We start from the raw sequence: 12,944 nt of genomic DNA, 5'->3' as shown, positions 1-12,944 counted from the left end.
TCTCCCCCAATTACTACATATAAAAAAAACCCAAGTAGTTCCCTCTCAAATGGCTGAAGAACAAGCATCCCTCAGGACCGTAAGAGAAGTTGCAGTTTGACTTCTGACGAACTTCACTTCCCCAATTCAAAGACCGACTGCTGGGGGGAATTTTGAGTTAAAGCATAATATGGTGCAGTTTCTCATCAGCACTAGATAGTTTGCAGGGTTTTCACACAAGGATCCAAAATTCCGGTTGCTGATTTTCATTAAGCTTACTGACTTAAACATTTTGACTGAGGTGAGTACAGATTATGTAAGGTTGACACTTTTTCCCCTTCACTGTTGGGGGAAGCTAAAAGATGGTTAAATGCAGAGATGCCCAATTTAATCACATCATGAGATGACTTTGCCCAAAATTTCTTTATCACATTCTTTCCATTGGGCAAGACTGCTTGACTTTGTAGTGAGAGAGTGAGCTTTAAATAGAAGACTGATCCAAACCTATATCACACTTAGAGATGCTTCAAGAACCTTCTTTGAGATTCTACACATCACCAGCAATCTAATGGGGTACTTGCTCATACTTTTGTAGAAGCACTTGATCACAATACAAAGATTTTGCTAGATTCAGCGACAGGTGGTCAAGCACTGAAGCTTACTTATGATGAGTTGTACACATTATTGAACTACATAGCATAAGGAAATCCCAAATAGCATTCAGATTCTAGAAGTGCTACAAAAAGAAATGTAGGTATATTAGAGGTAGACAAGTTCACAGCTTTATCATCTTAGGTTACAGCATTGCAGAACATGATAAACACACAGTTCAGTAGCCTAAAATTAGGAGCTCCACAACTTGCAATCACAGTCAATGCCATCCAACAAGCTACAGGTTGGTATGAAATATATGGGAATAGCAGCTATGTGTGCTTCAAATCTAGAATCAGTGATATATGTGGGAAATTCTTAAAAGACAAATTATGGTAATGCCTACAACATAAAGTGGCAGACTCAACTGTGGAGCACCCAACAATAATAAATTTAGTAACCATATGCATAAGGGAATCAATCAACTATCAACATGGAAGAAATATTGAAGCAGCTCCTAGCTAGTTAGACATAATTGGCTGTAGACCTAAAAAATTTACAAGCTGCTCAGAGAAGCTTAGAGATTCAAGTGGAGAAGATACAATAAGTCTTAAATACTAGGTCAAAAGTTGTTTTGCCAACAGATATAGAAAATTCAAAGAAGGTTACGGCAATTACCTTGAGGAGCGGTAAAGAGCTTCAAGAAGAACCTCCCAAGGCAATAAAAGAGGTAGATATAGATTTGACGCCCCCAATAGATTTTTGAAAAAGCTGTGAATAAGTCAAGGAAGTCTGAGTACTTGAAAGAGACAATTATTGCTGAACTTGAAAAGAAGTAAGTGCCACCACTACCATTTCCTTAAAATCACATAAAAGCAAATGAGGATGCAATGTTTATAAAGTTCTTTGACACATTCATAGGGATTTACATTAATTTACCTTTGTTAGATATTTTGCAGAGTATACCTAAGTATGCAAAGTAATTAAGGGATGTTGTTTCTAATAAGGTGAAATTTTAGGACGTAGGGGCAATAACACACACTAAAGAGCGTAGTGCTGTGGTGACACAGAAAATCCCTAAGAAATTGAGAGATCTGAGGAAGTTTACTCTCCTTATCAAAATTGGGAGTAAAGTGGTCCATGCATTGAGTGACTTAGGGGCTAACATAAATATGATGCCCCTATCTTTGTTTGACATATTGGGCTTGGGAAAGCCTAAATTAACCAAGGTTGTTTTGCAGCTAGCAGATGGATCCATGGCATATCCAGAAGGAATCTTTAAGGATATCTCATAAAGGTTGGTAAATTTTTTATTCCTGCTGACTTTATTGTTCTTGATTTTGAGGTAGACGAACAGGTAACAATCATTTTGGGGCAACCATTCTTAGAAACTGGAGGAGCATTGATTAATGTTAGAGAAGGCACACTCAAAATAAAAGTAGAGGATGAAGAGGTGGTATCTAATGTATACAAAGCACCCTATGTATGATCAATGTCATAAAAGGGATAAAGGCGGGGTGTCTAGTCCACCAAAGACCTCTTTGGACTACCTGATTGAGCAATCTAATCTTCTACTGCCTAAGCCTCATTTTATGCTAATTGATGAGCCTGAAAAAGCTCGAGTAGAAAATTTTGCTGCACTTGAGAATTCACACCTAAAATGGGTGAAAAGAATAAAAAGATGAAGACCAAGTGTGAGAAGTGAATGACTAGGTCGTTTGTTAGGTCATGCCGTAATACTAAATCTGGCGGTTCTTGGGAGGCAACCCAAGTTAAGTACGTATGATTTCTTTTTAGTTTATAGTTTTTATTTCACATAGTTATTGTTTTTGGTTTAGTCATAGGTTAATGGGAAGTCTGAGTACCATAAACTTGAGATAAGGAGCATGGCAAAGATTGAGTTTGGGGTCCACGGATCTTCTTAATATGCAAAAGATGCTGCTAGCTAGGCCTAGAGTCCTCAGAAAGTATTTCTATCTCTTACTTTTAAATTTACTTTGGGGACAAAGTAGATTTTTAAGTGTGGGGTGGGGAAATTCCTAAATTTTGGCTCAATTTAAATTTTTGGTGTGAGATATTCTTGTTAGTGCTATTTTTTATTACATGATGCAAATGTGTTTAACTGTAAAAGCATGTTGGTTGTGTGAATTGCTATTTTTGAAAATCTTAGGGTCATACGTGTGACTCTTGTACTTGTTGGCTTAATGTTGAATCCATGTTATTATTGGGTAAGAGTCTATGATGATCCTATTGAATTGAGCATGTTCCATGTGCGTGTGAGAATTTTGTATATTTCTTATTGCATGTGATGTCTATAACTTGCCCGGTGTGTGTGTAAAGTAAAATAGAGAGTGGGGGTTTAGGAGATGATTTAGGTATTTCTTTGATAACCTTATGTTATACCTTCAATTTGTCCTACCCTTTGTACATTATCTTAGTTAACCCCATTGATCCTTTAACCTTTTATTTGGTAGCCTATACGTAGCCTAGTACCTTATTTGATAGACCATAATTTGATTCAAAAATCTCCTAGGCGCTTTAATGAAAAATTGATTTAGTAAGGAGTTTGAGAAATTGAAGAAGAAAAAGGTGAAATTAATGCCCTAAGGTAATAGTTATTGGTGTTGATCATTGATGTATGGTGGATGGGTGTGATATAATTTGAGCTAAAAATATTTCCATGGTTGTGAAAAAAAGATAATATTGATTTTTGAGGTAATGAACAATACTTTCACCATGTGTTTGTGAAAATGCTTAAAAGAGATGGGGCAAAATAAAAGAATGTGGTAGACAAAAAAATTGTATAAATTAGTTGTTGGAGATTGGTTTTAAAGGTATAATGTAGTGTATTAAAGCGCTTAGAGAGGTTAGTGACTATTCCCAAATAGTTTCTACCCACCCCTTAGCCTATATTACAACCCGAAAAAGTCCTAATTTATTGTAAGTTCATCATTCTGATATTAGTGGAGTATTACACTAACGGCAAGCCTATGGTTCATTATGTGTAACTTGTGAATTCTTTTTGAGAGAGTGTAATTTCATTCTTATACCTATCATGTTATAAATTACTTAATTGTGAGTGACTGTGGGTACTCTCTTGTTATGAGGGGCACATGTTTGATCTATGTGGGTGATTTGTAGGATGTCCTTGATTGAATGATAAGCATGAGTTTGCCAACTAGGTGAGTCAATTCTTGAGGATAGGATGTTTTGGAATAGTATTCATATGGTTTCAATTGTGTAAATAACATGCTTTGTGTAGAAACTTGCATTCCATGTATTTATTGTAGTAGCTTGAGTGTCTTGAAAGTAGTAGATGTGTAGAGTCTCTATCTCATGATGTTTATTGCTAAGAGTTATTCGAGGACAAACAAGGCTTTAAGTCTGGGGTGGAGATGTTGGATGTATTTATGCATTCTAGCACTAATAGTCTTTTTAGCCTTGTTTTGAGGATGATTCGTGTGCTATATGAATTGATAATGAGATTAATGCAAATATAAGAGTTAAAGCATGTGTTTATAATGTGAAAAGTGAATTCCGAACAAGTTTGTACCTAAAAGATTCATTTAGAGTTCAATCCGAAAAACTAGTGTTACTATCTTGAGGTAGGGGTTTGTCTAGTTTATTCTATTGGATTCTAGTGCGTTTAAGGAGTTCCTCATGGTTTTAATGCTGTTATTATATGTGGAAAAACTTGTGAATAGAGTACAAAGTTCTAGCGAGTGAAGTAAAGAGTCGAAACATGATGTGGAAGCTCGTGGAAATTTGCCTTGTCTTAGCTTTTGTTTTTGATTCGTCTTGATGGATATTATGTTGTTTGAACATCTAATTCATGTGGTGTGTTCTTTTTAGATATTTTTTCATATTAATATGATGATATATATATGATTCTTAGGCTGGAAAACCATTGGAAAGACACCACAAAGACTTGGATAGAAGGAGGAACATTCAACACTTAACCAAATTTCATGATGCAATTTCAAGAGAGGTATCGCGATGAGCTCGCGACACGACCTCCACACACATCTCTATATCTTGCAATACAACTTCCACACATATATCTAGAGCTCACCACATGACTTCCACAAATGTTTCCTGCTAGTGCGTTGCCAAGTCCAATTCAAATATGGCAAAATAGTGCAATTTGAATCCTATACGGCTTGAGACTTGTTGTCCAATATAAATACATCTTTGTACTTGTTATTAATAATATTGGAATGTATTGGAGAATTAAGGAGGATGCTACAACTTCATAACTCATGTTTTATATTCTTTAGTTTAGCATTCTAATAGATTATATCATGTATTCATCCTTTTGGATCATGAGTATGACTATGAGTGGATAAGAACTCCCTCTCCGGGGTTGAAGCTGAATACATGAGTACTATTGTTTTAATTTTAGTTCTTTGATTTGATTATCATTAGTTTTTGTTTGTTCAATCTTATTTTAACTATTTTGAGGATTGATCACCCTTAGAATACACAAATTGTCAACCTTATGAACTCGGGAGAGGGAATAGGGAGATAGAATGTGAGATTGAATGAATATGGTTCATAGTCTTTTATGAAATAAGGAATATGGATCAGTGTCTAGAAAAGGGATGTACTTATATGCCTTACTTGGTTCAAATATAGTATGATATCTTAAAGAACTTAATTTGATTATTACATCTCCGCTCAATAATGTAGTTGTAATGTCCACATTAGGTAATTGGTTAGAGGTCGAGAGACCATGATCATGCAATTAACCCTACAAATCGACAACCAAGATAAGTAAATTGATGAATGACAGTCAATAACATAGTACGATTGTTCAAAGTGTTTCAACCCTAGGTTTTACTTCTATTAATTGTCGAAAATCTTCACTTTACGCACTATTTACTTTACTTATAATTTACAAACTCAAATCTCTCTTGTGGTTACTTTTGCACCAGTTGAATCTAAATTGTGAACTGAAACCGAACAATCGTTAACCAAGTCCCTGTGGGATTGATACTTGGCTTTTATTAGGCCACTTTATTACTTTATTAGACCACGTATACTTGCGTGTGCGCTTGGTCTCTGTCACTCAGCCCGAATCCTCAACTGATGGAAACCATACCTCAAAATCAATCTTATAAAACATTGTTGCACCCTAAAGTTGTTCAAACTAATCATTAATGCGAGGCATAGGATAAAACTTTACCGTCACCTTATTAATTTTCCTATAATTAATGCACATATGCATGGAACCATCTTTATTCTTTACAAACAATAGAGGAGCTTTCAAAGAAGACAACCCTTACCAAAAAGATCTTGAATTTGAGAATTTAGATCCTTAAGCTTGGTAGATGCCATATGGTAAGGTTCCATAGAAATAGGTCGGGTGTCGGGCTCAAGATTAATAGCAAACTCAATCTCACAAGGGAGAATACCAGGTAGATTGGTAGAGAACACATCAGGAATTCACAAACAATAGGAATAGATTCAAATGATGGACTCACCACACTAGTATCACTAATATAGGAAAGATAAGACTCGCATCCCCTCGATATAAGACACCTAGCATGAACATGAGAAATAATACCCATCTCTTCGTGACTAACTACTTCATTCTCCACGACTAGGGGTACTTGATAACTTCCTTGGAAAATAATCCATGACTGACTGGTAGTGGGATAACCAGTCTACGCCTAAAATCACATCAAAATCCACCATATCCAAAATAATAAGATCAGCACAAATATTAATATCACTAATTATCACAAAACATGATATGTATACTCGATTGACTACTAAAGAATCATTCATGGGAGTAGATATACATATTGGCATTGATAATAAATCACTAGTCAACTCCAACCGTTATGCATAATAAGCAGGAATATAAGAATAAGTGGATCCGAATAAGTGGATCTAAGATCAAATTAAGCAAGGGTCAACTGGCAGCACACAAAAATCATACCTATAAAAACAACATCCAAAGTACCAGCCTTGAGTCTAGAAGGTACTATATACAACTGACCACGCCCACCACCTGGCTGGGCCCCTGACTGAGCTCTATCTGCCTTCCTGAGAACCTCCTCAATGAAAGACCTTGTAAAGTCCTAGACCACTTCAATCTTATATAGCATGCCAAAAGAGGTCCCAGACTCAGAAAAGTTTTTATCCAAGTGTTAAGACTTAGTCTCATTTTTACCTTGATATTTCTATGGTCTTATTTCCAATCTTCCCGACCTTAGATTGTATGTTTTTAAATTAATTCAAGATCTGGGTTATCTATAGGTCATCTCGGGTGAGTTTTGAAAATTTTTAACATTATTTGAGACATGTTTGGATGACCAAAATAGTGAGCCAACATGATCAAGATGCGTCGTGTTGCCTATCGTGTCATCACCATCGCGTGGCATATCAGTCATCCCATCGATTTAATCAACACAGCGCATCACCTGTTGCATCACTGGGCATGTCTTTTTTAATAAATTATGGGTTTATGGGGGGTAGTTGAGACAATTTACCCTTACATTATGCATCCATAACACGAAATTCAGCCTCTCAAAAGGGAAATTCACTCATTATTTCATAAAATTCTCTCAAGAGTAAACCCTAGGTTCATCAAAGTTCAAGTCCAAATCTCAAGAATTCACTAACAATTCTTACAAATTAAGAAACCAAGGTATATTAGGTGTTCATCCTTAGGTTCCTTCAATCCTTGGAGTTCAAGAATCCTTTTTTTTCAAAACATAGATTTTGATTTACATTCTTAAATGGAATTGTGTTTATGTATGTGTTATTATGTGGGTTTCAAGCCAAGAAGATTTTGAGTTTCATGTAAATAAACTAGAATGGGTGTTGATTTATGTAACCCTCATGGTAAATATTTAAATTGTGATGTTGAATGTGATAGTCATGATATTTATATATTGTCCATATTCATTTACAAGAATTATGCATCCTAGGTGTTTGACAAAATGTCTATGTGAATAATTGTGCATGTTAACCTATGTGTGATGTTTTTAAAGTTGAGATATGGTTCTATTATCTATGCTATCGAGTCTTGGGGGTACTGAATACTCAAAATTAGCTATTTATCTATTCTCCATTCAAAATAAAATGATTCCGTAGTATCCTGAATAGAAGCATTCGGTCAGTTAACAAAAATAGGGTTAGTTCAGTCAAACCTAGTACAGCCTAGTGATCAGTTCCAGTGTCGATTTTGTTATGAGTAGTATTTAGCACCAAGCAATCCTAGGGATGGGGGAATTCTTGCCATTATAGGGTTTTACCCTTAGTATCAGTCCCTGAGTTACAGAACTACATAGCCAGCATAGGGTAAATCGTCTTTCTTTCACACTAGGGTTGACGTAACTATATATATCTTATGAGTCTTCCTGCCAAATTAGGGTTGACCCACCTAGTGTTAGTAACCCGTATCACGGTAATAACACCCTTCCAACTAGGGTTATAGGTTGGACCCTAAATTAGTCTATAATCGAGGTATGTTGGTTTGATGATAACCCCTATAGACTTAATTTCAGTATTCAGTATTTCGTACAGAACTCAGTTCAGTTCTACACGATTATAACTTACAGTTATCAATAAATAAGTTATTAGAAATTCAGTACTTAAGTTTCAGTCTAAATTTTCAGTTATCAGTATTCAGTTACCAAAACTCAGTACTTTAGTTTCTTTCTAATTCAGGCAGACGAGATATGCTTGGCATTATGCATTCAGTACTATCAGTAGTTCTATTCTTGTATGTACTCTCATCCAGTTACTTCATGATATTTAGTTATTATTACTCATGCACATGAATCCATGCATATTATCCTAACCTCACCTAGCATGCCAATACATTCAAAATACTGAAGCATACTCTCTTTGCGCTATGATGTCTTATATCATAGGGTCGGATGCTCGGGAGCCTGATCATACTTAGCCAACTTAGTCGATTAGTAGTAGATAAAGTAGTGAGTCCTCATCTATCGAGGACGTGATGCTTATTTAGTCATTGCATTAGTTATAGTATTTTAGTATTTCAGTATTTTTGCTATTTTTAGATAGTAGTTGGTGTTAGTTGGGGCCTGTCCCACCAACTTTTTAATTTCAAATATTTAGATTCTTTTAGAAACTTTCAGTTAGCAGTTATTCCACATATGTACTCATCATTTGTTTTTCAGTATTATGGAACCAATGGCATTTTCAGCTTTAATTCTGCATATGTCTAATGATTATTATTCAGTATTCATAGTAGGTACTAGTCTTGGGTTAGCTTATGGTCCATTGGAGTCGTAAGCACCGTGTGACTCCCAGGGTGCACTCTTGGGGTGTTAAAAACTTGGTATCTGACCCAGGTTTTAAAATGTCCTCGGGATTCTGAAAGTTGCATTAAGTAGAGTTTTGTGCACGGGTGTATAGTGCGTCATACATATGGACAAAAGGCTACGAGGAGTTTTTAGGAAAAATTCCCTTCTTTTATTGTTAATATTATGTAAGTAAGCATCAGCTCAAGTTAAACTCTCTGTCTAATCCAAATTTTTCTTCCATTAATAAAACATGCCTCTTGGAAAGACTAACAGAAGAAAAACTGGGAGCCAACCAGCACTTTCGCCCATTCAGTAAGATCCCCTGAATACGCATATTTCTTGCATAGAATTCAGAGCAGCATTCACCACTCTAACCCATTCTGTGGAAGCTCAGAATGTTCACCCAGCTAATGTTCAGGCTAACCCAATGGCCAATACTACTGAAATTAGAATTTAGGACTTCACTCAAATAAACCCTCCTTTATTATCAGGGTATATATCTGAAGAAGATCCATAGAAATTCATTGACAAGGTGCAGAAAGTAAAAGACATTATGGGTTAACTGCTAGTAAGCATGCTAAATTAGCTGCCTATCAGTCGTAAGATGTAGCTCATACATGGTTTAAGTAGTAAGAAGTAGATTAAGGCACGGATGCAGGGCCTATATAATGGGAATAGTTTGCTACTACCTTTCTAGATAGGTTCATTTTATTAGAGTTGAAGGAGGCTAAGGTGTTTGAGTTCATCAAATTGAAGTAGGGCAACTTGAGTATTAAAGAGTATTCCCTAAAGTTTATTGAGTTGGCCAAGTATGCTCCTGATGTGGTAGATGATAACAGGTCTAAGATAAGCAAGTTTGTTTCTTGTGTATCTGACAGTGTGGCTAAGAAGTATAGGACCGCATGCTAGTTAATGAGATAGACTTATCTAGATTAATGGTCCATGCTCAAGAGATTGAGGAATAGAAGAATAAGGAGAAAAAGAGGGAGAACAAGAAGACTAGAATAAGTAGCTTTAGCTTTGCTCAGCCGAAGTCAGAAGGTGGAAACCTTTCTTAGTTCCACCCAAAATCTTTAGTCCCAGCTCTATCTTTCGATAGTACGATGATTCCCAAATTTAGGAATGATATTAAGGATAGAGCGCCAAGCTCTAAATCTTAGGGTAGTTTGAACATTACTCGAACAAATCCTCTTTGCTAGAAATATGGAAGAAACCATAGCGTATCTATAGGGTTAGCAGCAATGTGTGTTTTGGGAGTGGTAAGCAAGGCCATAGGATCAAAGAATGGCCTCAAGTGGGTTTGTAAAGTCCACATAATAATCCCCTAGTTTAGTTTTATCGCCCATCTCATCCAGGTATTGCTTGTAATACCACCATTAGGCAGCGCCCAAATAGGGTCTATGTACTTCAGTCCCAACAGGATCAGGAGAATTCTCCTGGTATGGTTACTTGTACATTGCAAATCTTTGATTTACATGTTTATGCTTTGTAGATCCTGGGGCTTCTCTGTTTTGTAAATCCTTATATAGACGTCGACTTTGGACTAGCCCTGAAATACTTACAAAGCCTTTCTAAATCCCTACCTTAATGGGTAAGTCTATCATAGATGGTGGGTATATAAGAACTATCTTGTTATGGTGTCTCAAAAAGTTACATCAGCAGACCTTATAGAGCCAGAGATGATGGATTTTGATGTCATTCTTGGCATGGATTAACTCCATTCATGCTATGCTTCAATTTATTGTAGGAGCAGAATTGTCTATTTTTAGTTCTCGAATGAACCTGTCCTAGAATAGGGGGGTAGTACCACAACCCTTAAGCATTAAATTTTTTCATACCTTAGAGCGAGAAAAATGACATCTAGGGTGTGTATCTATCATATGGTGCAAGTCAAAGACTCTAGTTCTAAGACTCCTAATCTTGAGTCAGTTCCATTCGCAAGTGAATTTCCAGATGTGTTTACCTAAGATCTCTCCGTAGTTCCTTCCAAAAGTGAAATTGACTTCAGAATAGACCTTATTCCTAATACTCAGCCTATCTCTATTCCACCATACACAATGGCTCCAGCTAAACTTAAAGAATTGAAATAATAGTTGAAAGAACTCTTAGACAAAGGGTTCATCAGGGCAGCATATCTCCTTGGGGTGCACCAGTTCTATTCATGCGAAAGAAAGATGGTTCTCTTAGAATGTGTATAACTGCCATCAGTTGAACAAAGCCACCATCAAGAATAAATACCCACTTCCTAGAATAAATGACTTATTTGACCAACTTTCGAGTGCCAGTTACTTTTCTAAGATAGACCTCAGATCCGGCTATTATCAGCTCAGAGTAGGAGAATGTGATATTACAAAATAAGCTTTCAGAACTCGGTATGGTCACTTTGAATTTCTAGTCATGTTATTTGGTCTTAACAATGTCCCAATAGCTTTCATGGACTTTATGAACCGCATGTTCAAGCAGTACTTAGACAGGTTCATCATAGTCTTCATCGATGACATTCTTGTTTACTCCCGCAATGAAAGTGATCACGCAAACCATCTCAGAATAGTATTATAGACTCTCAGAGCCCATCAATTGTTCACCAAATTCAATAAATGTGAATTTTTTCTAAGGTCAGTATCTTTACTTTTTCATATATTTTTTAGTGATGGCATTAGAGTTGATCCTCAAAAGACCAAAGTAGTAAGAAACTAGCCTAGACCCATCTCTTTATTAGATGTCAGTAGTTTTTTGGGTTTGGTTGGCTATTACCAATGGTTTGTTGAAGGATTTTTGTCTATTGCATCCCCCATGTCTAGATTGACTCAGAAGAAATTCAAGTTCTAGTGGTTAGACTCTTGTGAGAACATTTTTCTTTAGATGAAGACTCGACTCACTACATCCCCTATTTTGACTTTGTTCGATGATTCAAATAGATTAGTTATATATTGTGATTCTTCTAGAGTTAGATTGGGGTGTGTTTTTTTCCAGAAGGGTAAGGTCATAGCCTACGTCTCTAGACAACTTAAGCCCCATAAAAAAAATTATCCCACCCAAGATCTTAAACTAGTAGCAATTGCATTTTCTTTAAAGATTTGGAGGCACTATTTGTATGGGGTGTATGTTGATGTATTCACTGATCACAAAAACCTGTAGTATGTATTATCAAAAAAAAGATCTGAACATGCATCAGAGAAGGCGGTTAGAATTATTGAAAGACTATGACGTGAGTGTCTATATCATCCAAGCAATGCCAATGTAGTAACAGATGTCCTCATTAGGTTGTCCATGGGTAGTGTTACTCACATTGAGAATCGTAAGAAGTTAGTTTGGGATGTTCATCTTCTTACAAGACTAGGTGTCCATTTGGTTGATTTGGTTGAGGGTAGTGTTTAGTTCGGAATCTTTTTTAGTTTTTGAGGTGAAGGAAAAATAAGACAAGGATCCTAGTTTAGTTAGGCTGAAATAGTCAGTCAGAGACCAGATAGTAGAGGTTTTCTCCTAAGGGGGAAATAGTGTGCTGTGTTTCTAGGGTAGGCTATGTGTTCCATGTGTAAATGATGTGAGATAACAAATTCTTGCTGAAGTGCATAGTACGTGTTACTATATTCATCCAGGGGCTACTAAGATGTACTATGACTTGAGGAAAGTCTATTGGTAGAGTGGGATAAAAAGGGAATTGCAGAGTTTGTGGCTAACTGCTCTATTTGTTAACAGGTGAAGATTGAGCACTAAAAAACTAGTAGTTCCATGCAGGAGTTCAATATTCCCATATGGAAGTGGGAATAAGTGAACATAGACTTCGTGATGAGTTTTCCTTATACTCGTCATCAGCATGATTTTATTAGGGTCATCATAGACAGGTTGACCAAGTTCGCCCATTTCATGCTAGTCCATACTTCCTAGTCAGCCGAGCACTATGTCAAGCTCTATATCAGAGAGTTGGTTAGGTTCCACGGTGTCCCGTTGTCCATCATTTCAGATTGAGGTATGCAATATACCTCTCACTTTTGGAAAGCCTTCCAAAATAGTTTTGGTACTCAAGTCCACCTCAGTACAGCCTTTCACCCTCAGACAGACAGTCAAGTAGAAAGGACCATTCAAACT

This window comes from Capsicum annuum, chromosome 5, assembly GCF_002878395.1.
Source record: "Capsicum annuum cultivar UCD-10X-F1 chromosome 5, UCD10Xv1.1, whole genome shotgun sequence".
Classification (NCBI taxonomy): domain Eukaryota; kingdom Viridiplantae; phylum Streptophyta; class Magnoliopsida; order Solanales; family Solanaceae; genus Capsicum; species Capsicum annuum.
The sequence above is the reverse complement of the archived record's forward strand: the minus strand, read 5'-3'. Positions refer to the sequence as shown.